Source organism: Taeniopygia guttata, chromosome 1 (genome assembly GCF_048771995.1).
Source record: "Taeniopygia guttata chromosome 1, bTaeGut7.mat, whole genome shotgun sequence".
NCBI classification, from domain to species: Eukaryota; Metazoa; Chordata; class Aves; order Passeriformes; family Estrildidae; genus Taeniopygia; species Taeniopygia guttata.
Window position 1 is genome coordinate 73,160,570 of NC_133024.1, and position 17,433 is coordinate 73,178,002.

Consider the following 17,433-nt stretch of genomic DNA (forward strand, 5'->3'; position numbering starts at 1 on the left):
AATACAAAAACACATTCATTATGTTGCAGCTCTGAGTTTTTGTGCTGAATGGGAAAACATATACGTGTAAGCAGTATTACAATGGTTGTAATTACTTCTGCAGTAAAAAATGCATTACAATTTGCTGTTCTTTATCAGCTGGAAAACCCTTCCTTTTGAAACATTGCATGTGCTTTCATGAAGAACAGAACAAGAGAGACTCCTGCTGGTTTAAACTCTACAGAAATTAGCACTTTTTTACTAACTCTCTTTTTTTCTATTATTTATGTACTTACACTATGATTCTACCATAATACCAAAAGGCTCTGAAGCTGAGTGAATGCACTAGACACTCTCCTGCAGCTCAGAAGAGCTGATTTGATTTTTTTTTTTAATTTCTGAGACAAATAGAAGTAGAAGGAAGAAGGGCAGAAGTTAAGGATACACACATACAATCACATGAAGTACCACAGAATAGTTTATGTGGGTCTATTATGTCTATAGAAAATTATGAAGCTACTTATTTGATATGTGCTGCTCTTAGTTGAGAAAGTGATTATTTGGTGCAAATATTTATGTATTTACATATCTCTTATGCAAAAGTAAACCAAATCAAACCATCAAGAAGAGCACAATTCACAAAATTGTTTCATTAAGCTTAGTTCTATCCTCAGGCAAAATTTTAAATTACTGTGACAAAGTATTCCAAGTGACAATGTCTTATACTGTTGTTTTTCTCATGGGATGTTTGCTTTGTTCTGTGCACAGGAGGTTGGCCACTGCTTAGAGAAGGAAGAAATTGCAACTCAGTATTCCCTCACCCTCCTCCTGCAATGTCAGCACATACTACACAAACCTATGGATGTTTACACTTTAATTTTTATAGTGCTCACCTTTGTATCTGAGGGCTAAATATTTAAAAGGATTTAAGGGATGGACAAAGGTGCTTAATATCCAAGTCCCAGTTGATGTAGTGAGAACTACACACTATGCAGAAATACTGGTGTGTCTTTGAGGACTACAACTCAGGAGTGTGAGTGTCCACTAGCATAGCCTATACTGAGCCACAGGTATAGCACAAAGACACCTATGGCAGCCCCAAATCCAGGCTGTATTTTGAAATAAAAGAGCAAAGTCCCATGCAAAGATAGTAGCTGCATTCCACAAAATACTGAAAATGATAGTCCACCTGAGCCACCTTGGAAGGATAAATGACTTCAGCAACTTTCGCTTTTGGAAGTAGTAACTGTTTCTGTCCCTTGCTGGTTTTCGTACACTACAAGGAGATAGTCTAATTTCAAAATGAATATTGCCAAACCTTTTGCCTAGCTGCCCTTCAACCCTTGAGGTACCAACCTTTACTGGTAATAATTTTTTTGGGTGCTTAATTATCTGCATCACATTACAGTGTTTTGTCAACAATGAACAGACCTTTCCTGATCTCAGCAACAACTGGAATTTAATATTAAGGGTTTTCCCTATTATGTCAGCTAGGGTTAAAAATTAGTTTTCTCAGAGATGATTAACCTTTTAGAAAATATAAATGGAAGAACAGTAACATTTTCTTTTATTGAATAAATTAGTACCTATACACTCTTGGAAATTGAATATTCTCATTAAAAATCCTTCCATTTAAAGGGACTTGAATGAACGTATTCAAAGCCCTCCTGGCTCTCACTCATTTCAGATTACAGTTGTCGAAATGAGACATTTCAGAAAATAAATTTTATGTACTTCATCTTGAAAAATGCTCCTTTATTACATTAAAGCAAAGGGAGAAACTTCAGTGATTTTTTAGTATCACAGCAGATATTTATAGTGGGTTTTACCATAGAATACTTTCTGCAGAATTTTTCAAAAACTTTCACAAGTCTGAGTCATCCTCTCCCCCTCTCTCTCCTCCCTTTATCTTTGATGTCTTTCCTACCTTCTTCTAGGAATAGTAAAGGACTTCACTAACAGATGAAGTGCAAGAAGGCAGCAGTTAAAAGGAAAGGTGATACAACATCATGCAATTAGAGTTGGCACTGACGTGCACAGGAACATCCAACTGTAAATGGCACGGTGCAATAGGTGCAGCACAAGAGATGCTGCTGTCAGGTGAGGAAATGCTCAGGCAGTGTCTGAGGTCACAGGCTGTAGCTCAGCATGATATATCCCAGCTGGGAGGTCTCAAAGCACCCCCAGGCTCCTCTGCTGGGTACTTAGAGCACATGCCTCCTGTTAGAATGCTCCTGGAATGCACCTGGCCCTTCCTGGCAAGGAAGCTGCAAGCCTACAAAGAACCTCAAGGCAGATGGTCCAGCTCCCCAAAGAGAAAGCAGCCACAACACTGCACGCCACACAGCCCAGCTGAAGCTGTGCTGCCATCATGGAGGGTACCAAAGAAGGGGAGGATAAATAGGAAAAGCCCAGCACAAGGTGAGCATGCTGACATAGTCTGTACTAGGGTAAGCGGCTTTGTCTCTCACTCATCTGAAGTGACAGGAGGACAATTTTGTTTCAAGGTGCTGATGCCGATTGTGTTTTTATCTGTACCTGTGAACCAGATACAGAGTACAGTTTTACTTTGTGGGTGCAACTGCATGACAACTTGCTACAATATATACTTTCTGGATAACTATTGGCTGTTCTATTATTCAGTATTATCAACTTTTTTAGCAGTCAATTAAAGTGCTAACTCACCCTGCATCTGTGGGCTAGACTAATTTTCAGCTACTCAATACCAGTAAATTATTTAAAGCACAACGGAGGACTTGTGTTTTCTTACTGCTTGACAACTTGCAATACGTGAGCCAAGGATTTAGTAAGGCTGGGAACTTCCACAGCAAAAGTGGATGAGTGCAAGCAATTTCCTCTGAAGTCTGACACAGCAGGGTATAGGGTACTTGCAGTAGACAGCTGTCACCTGCTCAAGTACATTTATGTTGCCTTGCCCTGGTGACACTGGAGATGTAAGTCGGTTCAGAACACTCATGTTTTTATTTAGTTTTTTGATAGTGTGCTATTTAGAGCTTCAGCTTAGCCTTCAAAGCAGAGATGAAGCTAAATGTATTTTACCACCTAAAGAGTTAGGTAGGACATTGATGTATCAAGTTGAAAACACAGATCCAGGCTGGAAGAGAAATTTATGTCAGGGGTGAAGACAGGACAGTGGCAGGACAGAAACTCTCTTTGGTTCCTTTCACATCATTAAAAAGGAAACGAAGAGAGATTCTGGGTGTAGTTATTTCACAGGGGCAGTTGAAACTCTTCAATACTATGATGGAAAGGTTTTAGTGATATTAATATTGCCATAGCTACTTCAGCATTTGCAGCAGTAAAGTGATACTCTATGAGGATGTAGCAAGGAGCATGTTTGACTTTTCTGAGCCAGGTGCTAATTAACAGATAAGCAGAATTTACCTATAAGTAAAAAGTCATTAAAGTTTCAAAATCTCTGCTTACCTTTATTCAATCCATTATATTTTTTGCAGCTGGGCAATGTAAACAGGTTCATTTAAAAAAAAAATTGTATTTCACAAAGCTAAGCTGATTGAGAAAGTTCATTAATATTGTATTATTTATAAATTTATCACCACAGTTACAAACAGATGGTCTTGTAATGCTTCTCTACTTTTGCATGGTTGAGATAACAGGAAAAACTATTATCAGTTGTTATAGCTGTCTAAATGTAAATATAAAGCAGAGCTAGATCTCTTATATAAATGGGAACTATTATTTTTGACCTGGAAATTTTTTAATATACACCCAAAAATGTAAATATTTTTCTATTCCTGCTGTTGGGCATGATCTTGAAGTTGTTTATCAGAACAAATCATCCATCAGATTGGATGTAGCCATTATTTAGCATGATATACATTATACATGTGTTTATTAATCTTTGTCTTCCTCTGCATTACCACTTTGGACTCATTAAAATAGCAATTTGGCTTTTAAGTGGAGCTGTGAAAATTAGATAATAAATGTTATTGCCAAAGAAATACAATGTTGTATTTATTTCTGTGTTTGACCCAGAGGGATTGGCATAAGTTTTCAAATTAATTAGCATCCCTTAGGTCACCATAAATTTAACACTCCCTTGTTTCTGTTGAGAATAAACTAATTGCAGATTTTTTTGCTGATGTGCATCATATTGTATAATAAATATATGGAAGTGTCAGTGAAGCATCCTTTCTTTTCAGCATATTTGTGTGCAGAATACATTCCCTAAAAATACTCATAAAAATTTTTTAAGAAAGAAAAAATACAAGTTACTCCTAGATGAAATTATTTTATAATAATTTTGATTTACAATTTCCGAATAAAAATAAATTTTTGAAACAACGGTTTAAAGGCAGATTAATAATTAGTAAATAAATTAGTAAAATTAATAATTAGTAAAGTAGTAAAAAAATTAGATTGTCCTGCCTCAGATAATAACATACTTGTCCAAAATTAGTATGACTGACATTGTTAGGGCAATTTGTAGGGAACACTACTATTAAGATGACTCAGTGAAATAATCTAATCCAAATGTTTTTTACTTCAGTGATGGTTTTCAAATATTTTTATGCTGAAGTAAATATTCCAACTACATAAAGGATTTATTTTTAATAATTTCTTCTCATTCTGATCCCCACGCATGGAAATCTTACTGATATTGATGGATTTTACATTTAGAAGAGACTGTACTACCTTCTGCATTTGCACATTCACAAGTCATCTTCTCAAATAGATCTGTAGTGATGTTTTCTATTACATTTGAAACATAACAGGGATTCTAGAAGCAGTAAAAGAAGATGAAGTTTCTGATAGAAAGATTTTGATAAAACTCAGACTTCACAAAAGCAGAAATAGGCTTGAAGTTGGTTTTTGAAGAGTCATCACAAAGTACATGCTAGGTTTCAGTATGTGAGCATGAGAACATAAAAAAATAATAGTTATGCTTTCAGAGTGATTGTTTCCCATTTTATTTTAAATTTTGTTTGAGAGAAAAAGAGAGATAGAAAAAACCTCTTTTGTATGAGAAAAAAAAATAAAAGAGCCCACAAACCCAAACCCCAGATTATTTTATTATTTGCATGATTTGTACTGTGCAACTTTTAAAAGCAGGAAATTTAAAAAAAAATAAAAAGAGGAAATAAGCACTTTTTTTGTTTTGTTGCTTATTACCCTGTATTGCTGTGCACTGTGTTTAAAAACACTGCTTGCATTCTGTTTCAGGCATAGTGCTGTTTGATAAATGAGTTTAATACACTGATGTTTACCTCAGAGAAAATTCTGCCTATATTTCAGAGAGGCTTTTGTGCATAAAATCTGTTTATCACATTTTCTAATAATAATATGTGGTCAGCATTTGTACTGTGGGAAAAGCTAAAACATTTCCCATTAATCTTTACAGAAAATCATTTATTAATTACAGAAACGAAAATAAATGTAACTAAAAACTTCATGCATTGAGAAATACCATTATAGTTTTATTTACAGGTTGTTTTAGGAAACTGATGTACATATATATGCAGATGGCAACACCTTCCTGGCCACCAATGTACTAATCCAGCCCTCATTTCACAAGAAAACTAAGTGGGGATTTGTTTGTTTTATGAGGGTTTCTTTTGGTTTGTGGCGGTTTAATTTTAGGATTTTTTTTTTTAATAATATAAGGCCAAATTCCTTCAAAGAAAGAACTTTTTACTAAAGAGAAGCTACTGTTTTTCTGATGTGCATGCTATTATTTCAAGGGATAGTCTAATGACATTGACATCTGAGAGTGATTGAATGAATGAGCAGACTTGGAATTTGCCCAAATCATGTTTTTCCAGAATTACCTATCACATCCAATACTAGTGCCATCCATTACACTCTACTTCATGGCATCTTCACATCACAGTTTACAAAAGAAATATGTTTCACAGAATCTGCATTTTGTGATTTTCCTTTGCTAAAGACAGTATTGTTCTATACAGTACCTGATCATATACACTTAGTGTAAAGTGCATCAAGACTTATGTTTTTCAGTTTTTCTGCAGTGATTGAGTAATGGCTATGTTAAAAAAAAAAAAATTCCAGTAATTCTTATATAAAAATTAAAAAAGCATATTGCTACAAAATCAGACTATTAACATGCATGCCTTTATGCAAGCTAATATGTGAAAGGCATTGTTTTTGAAATGAATGGTAAGGGGACTACAGAATTAGAGATTACTAGGCATTGTATATATTTATATACTTAAAACTTTATAAAACATTAAAAAATACATTTGTAAAATATAGATGATCTAGTGTACTTATTTTTAGGAACTCTGTGATTTAATATTTTAATAGGTATTGACTTTCATGCATTTAATTCGATACCATATTCCATATTTTTTCAATAATGAAAATTTTTCTTTAATTGTCTATAGTTTTACATATTGATTGATGTAAGACTGTGATCTAAATAGTAATGGTGTGTAACATTGTTAAGTATAACTTTATTGATGTCTTTATTGAAAGATTTATTGAATCATAGTGTGATTCTTGGGCTGTCTTGTGCAAGACCAGGAGTTGGACTTGATCATCCTGGTGGCTGCCTTCCAACTCTGCATATTCTAAGACTCTATGGACAAGGAACAATGTGCTCACACAGCGACTGACTCAGTCCCCAAGAGCAAAAGGGGGTCACAGGTGATGCCATGGCTCTGCTGCACTGCCTGAGATGCTGAGTCTGGGTCATCTGCCAGCAACAGTCAATGACACAAATGACACATGAAGGTGAGTAAGAGCCGCACCAGCCCTTGGCTCCATTGATGGCACTGTGCTTTGAGACAGGTATGGCCTTCATGGATAATAGGGGTGGCAGCCTGGCAACATTGCTGACACTTCCCAAAGGGCAGGGTGTCAGGGGGCAGGGTGACGAGAATGAGTACAAGCTAGGAGGAGAATAGACTGAGGGCAGCCCTGTGGAGAAGGACTTGGAAGTCTTGGTGAATGAAAAACTTGACACGAGCCTTCAATGTGCATTTGCAGCCCAGAAAGACAATCATTTCTTGAGCAGCATCAAAGGAAGTGTGACCTGCAAGGGTCAACTTCTTGTCCAGGGAAGTCCTTCTCTCCATCTACTCCCCTCTCGTGAGATATGGCCTGGTATCCTTCCAGTGCCTAAAGAGGTCCTGGAGAGAGCTGGGAGGAAACATTTCACATGATTGTGTAGTGATAGGATGGGGGTGGTGAGGCACTGCAACAGGCTGCCCAGAGAAGTTGTGGATGCGCCATCCCTGCAAGTGTTCAAGGCCAGGATGAATGAGGCCTTGAGCATCCTCATCTAGTGGAAGGTGCTCCTTTCAGTGGCAGGGAGGTTGGAACTAGGCGATCATTCTGGTCCTCTCCAAACCTCTGTAATTCTGTGACTAATCATATAGCCTTGCATAGGTGAAAATCCTTGATCTCAGTTTGGTAGAAATATTTAACAATGTCTAACTGCCAGAAGTAAGACAAATCAAGAAATAGTTAGGTATCAACACTTGAAAATTAATCTAACTAATTTTCTGATAAGTGAAAATTACTATGCTCAATTCAAAAACTATAAATCCACAATACTGTAGGAAATTATTCATATGATTATAATTAAATGTTCTCCTGTTTAGAATTAAGATTGCAAGGTGTATGTTCTCCTGTGCTACATTTGATAGCTTAATTCTGAAAATGCAGAATTCAGTAGTTCCACTGAATGTAATGAAAATGTAAATATAAGTTACTTGCCTGAAAATATGATCACTGAATTGGCTCTGAACATCTCTATTTTCAATGTGGAGTGTGTTCGTTTAGGTATGATATATTCTAATTGGAGACATGCTACTAAATCTCTGTGAATCTCCTTGAAAATTGAGATATGGAAGAAAAGGTATTTAAAGCTTTTATTCATAATGCTACCATAGTTATTACGATGAGTAAATGGCTTAAGCTATCTGACCTTTTCTCCGAATAGATGTAATGCTACTTTGTTCCTCATCTAGGAAAGAAAAAATGACGTGGGGTTTTTTTTGAGCTTTTTTTTTTTTTTTTTTAGGTTATAAAGTTATACAGGAATATATCTTCACATAGTGCAAATGATTCTGTACTAAAACCCTCCTTTTTTTGTGTTTTTTGGGTTCATGTAGGGCTCAGAATTTTGCATACTTTGAGTTAGTTCACAATTTTTCATTATAAATCTAAAACCTTTGAAGACAAAGACTAAGATAATGGAAAAAACAATAGTCTTCTGAAGATACAAGAAATATTTCTGTGTATTTCTCTGCTTTAAAAAGTATTAGTTTGTGATCCATGGGAAATAATTAACTAGTACTGAGGAATTGGGGGAGGGAAGGTTATATCTTTTTTTTCTGTTTGGAAAAATAGAAAAATAGCCCAGTTTGAATAGCTCCAAATATATTCTACTGGGCATAATTTTATTATATTGCATCAAGTTTCTTTTTCCTGGTATCAAATTAATTTAGTATGAAACCTCTCAATAATATTGATTCTATAGCAGCTGAAGTGTTTTTCTGGCATACATACTAGCTAGTTTTAAACACTGTTGGTGACTCATATGTTTTGGATATTGAGCCACAAGTCTCAAGAGAAATAAGCTTAGTAACTTTTCTTTATGCAGGTCTGGTAAATTGCAGATTATTTCAGCAGTATTTTCCATCTCTACCATCTATTCTACTATAACTTGTCTGATATTATCAATCTCCTTATACCTACAACAACTCTTTGGAATTTCTTTACATCAACATCCACATGAAAGAAAATTACAGTTGTCCTCAAAGGCATATAATATATAAATGCTCTAGTCATATTTTCAGATATATTGACTCCATTTCAACTTTTATTCCTTATTCTACTTTTATTCTTTCCATTTGGTTAACGGTCCTGTTTATGTTGCTTCAGAAACCTCATCTGTGGTTTACACTGTCTCAAGAAGATCACATTTATGTGATTATGATCACATTTATGATTCATGTCTTTATTTGCTTCCTTTGAATATTTATTTATTTAATTATTTATTCCCTTGAAGTATCCTACATATTTTCATCTTTCTCTAGAATAACATAGGTCAAATTAAACTTACTCTAGAAGTATTAATTTTCCCCCAATAGCAATTCATTGGCCTTGGGTGAGTCACTGAATTGCAAGTTTTGACTGTAATTCTATTATTTATTTAAATTAACTTTACTCCTATATGTCTTTCCAAATCCAAAACAAACATTCCATGGCAATAATTCTTGATGAAGATGCACAATAAGACAGTGCTTCTTTACTCCGTTCCCCTTACATTTTTAAAAGTTCAGCTCTGTAAGCAAATTTCTTTAGCTGAATTCATCTCTTAACACTATTGTTTTAGTCAGTAGTTAGACAACAACAATGTTTCTGGGAATATTAGAAAATACCGCTAAAACATGGATTTTTAAACTCAATAATATGAATATTCAATACAGAACTGCAATCCCAAGAGTTTACTTACTAGTTTAGTCAGTGAGTTCCAAGACTTGCATAACTGAAAAAATTCATTTAACTCCAAGTTATTTATTTTCCCTGGATAAAAAAAGCTGGAGAAAAAGCTGTCAAGAAAGGAAACAAGTGAGATCCATGTGTTCCTGACAATGTAATGCTTATTTATTGAGATGAAACCTGTCCTCATCACAACTTAAATATATACTATTACACTGATATGTAAGAACAGAGAAGGGAACATTTGATCTCAGTTTTTCTGGTATATTTTGCTCCTGAACTTCATTACAAGCAAATTGAAAATGGGGGAAATAGAATCTAAGTCTCTAACCATTGCAAAACACTCACCACAGGAACTGGTCTGCCACTAGGTTACCGGGAGGTTTTTAGGTTTACAAAGCCAAAGATACACATAATTTGTTTTTTTTTTTTTAGAAAAGAAGCTACAAAAGAGAAGAATTTATCTTGGAAAAGAATTTATTTTGGACATGGCCCTCAAGATCAGAGCTACAATGTGCTGCATGTTTTTATATTTTCAGAAGACTGTGGGATCCTAAAAGTCATGTTATAAGAGTGTCAGTAGAGACAACAAAATTATTCAGTTGGAATTATTTTGAATGTGTTTATGCAGTTCTGTTTTCAGAGCCATCACTGATTAAAAATGTGAAGTTATCTCTAACAGATATTTATTTTCCTGCTCTTTAGTATATAATAAATTATTAGTTTATCAGCTATGTCTACATTATATTCAGATGTTGAAATTAAGTAGCCACATGAAGACATGAATTATTTGTCGGAAAAATTAATATAGAAAAGATAAAATGTTTAAAATGAAGCTTTGAAAAATACATATATGAGGAGATATAAATGGAAAAAAATATATTTTCCTATGTAACCTTTGCTGTTTTGTTTAGAAACACGGTAGAAAGTTTTCTCTGCAGTTGGTTAGCTAGTCACATTCCAAAAGTGACTGCACATTTTAAGAGAAGGACACCTTCAGGTAGTTACTGTGCTAAATCAATGTCAGTAAGGCTCTTAATTCTTTATTAATTATAATTCTGTTATGTCAAAAGGAAAGTCTGTAATATTCCTGAGAAATTTTTTGTGACAGAAAATGAACTATAGTAAAAAACATGTATTGCTGGACTTAAAGAGATTTATTTTCATATAACTTGAGGAGTTAGGAGCTACATAGAGGTTGTGTCAACACTCATGTCCCATGAGCATATAGTGGGTTGAGGTGATGTCTGCTGATTTTAAGAAAAAAAGAATGATTTGCATGTGCAAACGCATTGGCAGTAAAGAGAGAAAATTAACACAAGAAATGTATAACTTGGCAGCAAAATTTAATGTCTTGATTATTATGATTAATGTTGGTGTGAGAAATATTCCAATCACCACAATTCAAAACCAGAAATATTGTATAAGAATTTTTATGACATGCTGCATCTTTGACAGCACAAAGGCCTTTGAGTATATCCCTGGACACTTTCCATAGGCTTATTTCTGCTGGGCTTGCCCTCCAGTGTACACTTTCCAGCATTGATCTATCCATTGAGACTAGGACCATGTCCATCCCTCTCTTGCATTCTGACTACCATCACCCATCACTGGTGTCCACATGCCATTTTTTCATGTATGCCTTTCATCCATGCTTCAATGCCAGTATGACAGTCTCCCTAAAATAATAATTTTTTAAAAAATTGGAAGACTAAGTAAAAAAAGAAAATCTTCCTATAATTTATGCCACTGTGATCAAACTTCCACCATCTGCAACATTCGATGGAACAACTTTCATAGTCCAACTGAAATAAAAATACTTTATCTGAAAAGACTTTATCTAAATTCTTTTACTGAAAGGCAAATCTTTAAATATTAAAATTACTGACTAAATAATTACTAAATAAACAGGACTCTTTCACATAACCTGAGTATTACTTCATCCCCCAGAAAATGCCTAAAATATAGTCTACATTAATTTTCCAACAAACTTATTTAATGTTCATTATCTTACTGTTTTGCTTTTAAAATCCTGAGCCACTTAATTAATCATAAAATATTTGTTTTTAAGTGCAGAGAGGAAACAAAGCAGGAAAAGCACTTTATTTAACACTGGATAATTTTTAAAGAAAGTTTTATCTTGCTTGTTAAAGTAAGATGAGAAGTTTTCTATTAACTAGGCTGGGAAGCCTTAGGGGCCACTGAAAGCTTTTTAATTGCATATTTAATTAGAAATGTGCTAGAGAGATGGTGTTCAGCTTTTCTGAAGCTCATGGCTCCTGACAAAATGTCTGCTTTTAAGCCATTTTGTTTCTTGAAATGTTTTCTAAAAAGTGGGTTAAACAGAAGAAGCTTTAATTTTGCCTATTTTCACTTCAAAGGGATTTTACTGTTTTATCAATCCTACTGTAAAACCAAGGTGAAATGACATCTTCAAAAGTATGCATTTTCAGGTAAAATAAATCTCCTAAAAGAGCAAACTTTAAATATTCTAACAATTTGTTACTTTGCCTATCCCATCAGCAGGATGGAAGATGAAAGAAGGAAAGAAGAGGAGGATTATGTCTGGCTACTACAGGTGCAGAGTTTACAGAAGCAAACCAAAAGCAGCTTCATCCAGTGTCTGGAGGTGAAGCAAAATAAATTTATAAATATCTTTATAACCTGGGTAGGGCAATGTTGACAGAGCTGCCTGCAGTTGTCAGGATGCACAGCATTCTCTCTTTACCTGAACAAAATATGACAAGCCCAGTATGTCTTATGCCCAGTGCTTGGTCAGGGCGCCTTTTCCAAAAGAGTTTTCTGACAGAAATTTGCTTGGAATTTAGGTTGCCTCAGAAGTCCTACCTTCCCCTGAGGTAATTTAGTGTATAAAGGAGGGCAGCCCCAACAAAAGCTGACAGCACTTCAACCCCTAGCATTGCAGGTATGAATACACATTAGTTATGGCTGGATAAAAATGCTTCTCAAACACAGGCTATACCACTAAAGTAAGCTGCTGACTTTTTAATGAAACACAGCATTTGAATAAGCATAGTCTTCGAGGCAGAACAGAAAGGTTATTTTTATTGTTTTACATGGCAAGCTTTGTTTTTTAAATAATTTGCATTAAATAGAAAAGTTAGAAATATATAGAAATTCATTGATTAAAAGTATGATCTTGTACAATGAAAGGTAAAGATATGATAAAAAATAATTCAGTAATTAAAAAACATTATACTAGACATTACATCTGAATGAATAGAATGTGGAAATGCCTTTTGATAAAAAAAAAGAGAAATTTATCAAACTTGACATAATATATAAATGGTCATGAAGGTGCTAATATGTTGCTGTCCTTATATCACCTTCACTCAATAGCACAGCCAGAAACTTGAGACTCCCTAGATTACCCTACTCACATAACTTAATCTATGTCTTTCATGGCTAGTAAAATACAGCAAGTAGCACCCAGACCTCATATTAAGAACAGAACTGGAATTTTTCTATTTTTTGCGTGAATCAGTTCCATAAATCATGATAGTAAATGTATTTGATGACAGAACTTGGCAAATATATTTGAAGGGTAGGAAATAAAGTTTGTTAGAATTAACTTGATTTGAGGAAATAGACTTGAATATCACCCAAGACTAGCTCTTATGAGGCACTGCCATTTAATTTCTGTCATCCATGATTAATTATCAAGTTTATCTAAAATGCGATCCATTTGGAATTATTTCAACTTTACATTTAAATTCTCAAAGACTGATCTTTGACAGCAATAATATTTCCAATTTTCTCCTGCTCTGCAACCTCACTTTTTTTTTTCATTTAATATTTTATTCATTAATTAATATATTAATTAATTCATTTATTTACTTATTTATAAGTGGTGAAGTTCTTTAGTATGTGTTTGCCCACTCATTCCAGTAGCATAGGCTAAGCAAAAGCTTCAGACTTTTCTGTGGAAAAAAGAATAATTCTGGTTAGCAAATATGTTCATGCAATAACCAGAAGTGACGTCACTATTACTATTAGTTGCAAAAAATATACTTATAATTTAATCATTACCTATTCAAATAAAAGTTGCATATTTGACACAGTTTTATGAAATTAAAGTACGGTGAGTACATTCACACCTTTTGTTATGAAACCAAAGTTGAATACATTGATTAATTTGCTGTCTGATCTTCAGAAAACACTGATCGAATTTGGTCTTGTCACTTGCTGCACAAAGGTGTCAAGTGAGATGAGTGTCATTATGACCAGTACTCCAACAATGTTCAGCTCTGTGTTTCCACATCAAAACCAAATAGATCTGATTCTTCAGTAACTCTGTGTTTGGCATAGACAGTCCTGAGAGGAAGCTGGCTGCTTTAGCCTAAATCCTGTTAAATACTGATACTAAATAAGATTAAGAGAAATTCTTTGAAGTCCTGGCTGATGGCCATGGCTGCACCTTCTGTTGAAAGCACGTGCCAAAGGAGTTCTAAGGTTAGGGACAGTCCTAAACTCTTTCTAGATTATTGTTGGTATTGGAAGCACAGACAACCACAACAGCTGGGAAAAATCTGAATGCCAGGCGGCCAAGAGTGACTCAGATTTTGCCGTATCTTTCATTCCTCTCTCAAGTTCCCAGGCAATGCTAAGCTTCTCTAATGAAGTCTGTGTTGGATGACCTTTCTAATTACGTTTTCACATGTGAGGATCATTTTATATTAGATATCACACAAAGACAAATTGAAAGAAGGCTCAAGCCATTATGATGTTTGCCTTAGAATTTTCTGAGAGAAAGAGAAGAAATTTGTCTTAGTGGCCATTCAGTCTAGGGACATCCAGTGCATCTACTGAAAACCCATTTGCAAAAATCCCAAAAGACTGAAAAGGCAAGCTCAATAAAGTTGAAGCTATCATCTGTCACTATCATTTTCCTTAAAAGCTGTGGTGAATTAGTTACCCTACCAAAAAAAAAAAAAAAGATCCACTGGGTATTTTGTGTACCACAGCAGCAGATTTAAGAATCAAACTCAATGCTTTTATCTCAAATATTTTTAATCTACATTGATATTTTAGAAATGAACAATGGAGAGTGAGATACAGTTAAAAGCATATGAATAAATGATAATGTTTTACTCATTTCATATTAGTTCCACATTCTTAAGCTTTTTAGTAACCAAATTGGTTAACACGTCTGTGCAGATACGCTTAATCCATAAAACTTAAAATAAGAAATGTCTTAAATGGAGCAGGACTGAAAAGCATTCTGGCTGCTTGTAATATTGGTTTGAACATAATTTACCCAGGTTGTAAATATTCGTTTCACCAGTAACAAATGAACAAAACAGTGTCCATACTGAAAAGAATTCTTCTTTCAAATACACCCTTGCTTACTTCTAACATGAAAACTCATAACTGGTGGAAAAAAAAACAGCTTAAAGAACATGGAATTTAAGGCTTCTCAGATGAAGTGATTCTCTTTAGTTTACAAAAAAAAATACTGCTCCTACACTGGATGAAATTCTCAGGCAAAGTCTGTGGAATAACTTCTGTGGCTTGTTCTTCAGGTTTAAGAGTATCCTATTTACATATGTTGGCATAATCCCTTCAATTTATCAAACAATTTGAACAGCATTGTTTTCTTCTTTAGGTTTTTCCAAACTGTTCTGAATAAATGCAGGTTTCTTTCTTTTATTTATATTTCTTTTTGTTTTTTTTTTTCTTGCTGTCTGTGAAGAGAGAAGTCTTGTGATTTCTAATTTTTTTTGTTTTTTTCTGTGGGCCATAAGACTGCTCCAGAGTTTCTGGAACACACTTCTACTTTTAAGAAGTTTCAGGGAAAAGGTAGGTTGCTTTGAATGCACACTTATTGCTCAAGTAATGATTAATTAGTAACAGCAAATAAAAGACTCTAAGGGCATAGCAGGTTTGTAGCTGGATGGGGTCTACAGAGGCTTAGAGAATATCAAAAAAGTGCAAAGAGAACTAAAATTACATATGGAAGCCAGGAAAAATGTGAAAGGCTTCAGAATTGAAGATAAAGCAGAGTGAAATGTCACTACACTGCATTTGCAATCAAAGATTTTGATAGTAAATTACAATTTCTGTATTTTTCATTTTTTTTTAAATTTTATTTTCTGACAGCACCAAGCTTTTCCCTCACAAATAGAAAGGAAGTCTGCTTCATTGAATCTGAGAGAACTCAGCAAGATTAGGAAGGCTTTCCTTTTCCCAGAACAGATGATTGTCTACATGTAGCAAGGCACCTGCTCCTATCTAATAGTTTCTCTAAGTTCCCATTTTGCACAGACTGACAGCTTGTAAGGTGGCAGTATTCCCATCATCAAGAGATCAGCAGGAGTCCTGCAAGGTAGATACTATCAATCAGTTGATCATGAGTCAGTAAGTGCCAGGGATATCTCTTTGCACAGAGCCCAGCACTGCTTTCTAGCACAACGGCCCAGGAGTCAACAGGAGCTCAGCGGTGTACTTCCACTTCCCCATTACATAATTTACTGGAATTGCTAGAGGAATTACAGCAAGCTGAACACGTCTGTGTGTGTGCACACCTTGGCGTGGGTGTCTGTGTGTGCAGGTATCTCTATACATAGATCTGTGCTTCAGGATATGATGAGATTGTATGGACTTTTTTTTTCTAGTTAACTTCATTTGGATCAAAAAAGCTGTGTATGATCCAAGTGGTTTATCAAATTCAGTAATGTTTTTCAGCTACAGAGTCCTATTTTGATGATCCAGTCTCATGGATCATTACTTAAAATTTACACTCAGAAACTATGCTCTTTGCCTAGTGGATATTTTCTACAAATAGATTGATTTAAACTATATACATTAATATTAGGTAGGAAATAGGACCCTTTAATAGATTTTTTTTTTTAAATTTCCTGGTGTGTTATTTAAAACCAAGAAAATTAATTTTAAAACTTATGAAAATGTTGGCTAAACAGAAACTGATACTTATTATAGCATTCTAGTGTTTCATTTATCCACTATTGTCCTAAAATGAATAAGAGTTGCACTTATATATAAAATATGAAAGCCAAACATCATATATTTCACTTACTAGTTCACTCTTCTAGTTTCTCTTATCATGCCATTCAAAAGAACTGAATCAAGATTATGTATGCATATAAATTTCCCCAAACTATAAATGTCAATTTTTTCTTTGAATCAAAGTGTTTCTAGAGAGTTTCTTGATGAAGAACTAGATGCTTATTATGAAAAATAAATACTGTCTATTCTTTTAGGAAATTCCAAAACAATATCTAAAGCCTTGGGACACCTTTATCCTGAACAGTCAAGAATTGCCACAGAAAATCTGTGCCCCCTCGATTGGCTTCAAACTGTGACCTTAAAACACATTTGCTGTGTAAGTATTTGAACCTTGAAATGTACTTGAAAGGGAAACACTTTTCCCCTTTACTCCTGTAACTGATGCCCAAGCATCTTATCAGGACTAAGGACATTACAAAAGAACACATCAAATTAATAATATGCATTCTAGTACCACTATACAGGGTACTGAATCACACTATGAAACATTGCACTTCAGGACTTCTTTGATCCTGCCTGACACTCCATACAGAGACTAAGAAAAAAACTATAATTGTACTTGAAAAGGAATAAAAGTGATTGCTTATGCAAAACAAGCCTTTAAAATTTCCTACTGTGACAAGCCTAGAAGCTGTGATATATTTAGGAGCAAATTAATAGTGACACGGTCTTCAAACTCATCTGAATGCGCAGTGGGAAGAAACATCAATCACTTTTCTTATTTCTTTTCACTCTCAGTTGATTCCAAAATATGCATCTAATCCATTTATATCATAATTAATCCTGGCCTTCCCTTAAATGTTACCCTTTTCTACTAGATGTCCTCTGACTTCCACAAATGTATATTGAGATGCATCAGAGAACAGTATTATGACTGCAAGAGACCACGGGTATCTTCACACAGTCTACATATGAACAAGTCCATGGGAAAGAATATTTGTGATGCTACCTTAG

General features: G+C 34.6%; 1 long non-coding RNA gene across 1 annotated transcript; it reads left to right on the top strand.

Annotated features, from left to right (window-relative positions):
* Positions 1–2,017: 2,017 nt before the first annotated feature.
* LOC140684453 (uncharacterized) lies at positions 2,018–12,927 on the top strand. The gene is made up of 3 exons (XR_012056728.1): positions 2,018–2,400; positions 6,505–6,714; positions 9,868–12,927. It is a non-coding gene; the product is annotated as an uncharacterized lncRNA (long non-coding RNA).
* Positions 12,928–17,433: the final 4,506 nt, after the last annotated feature.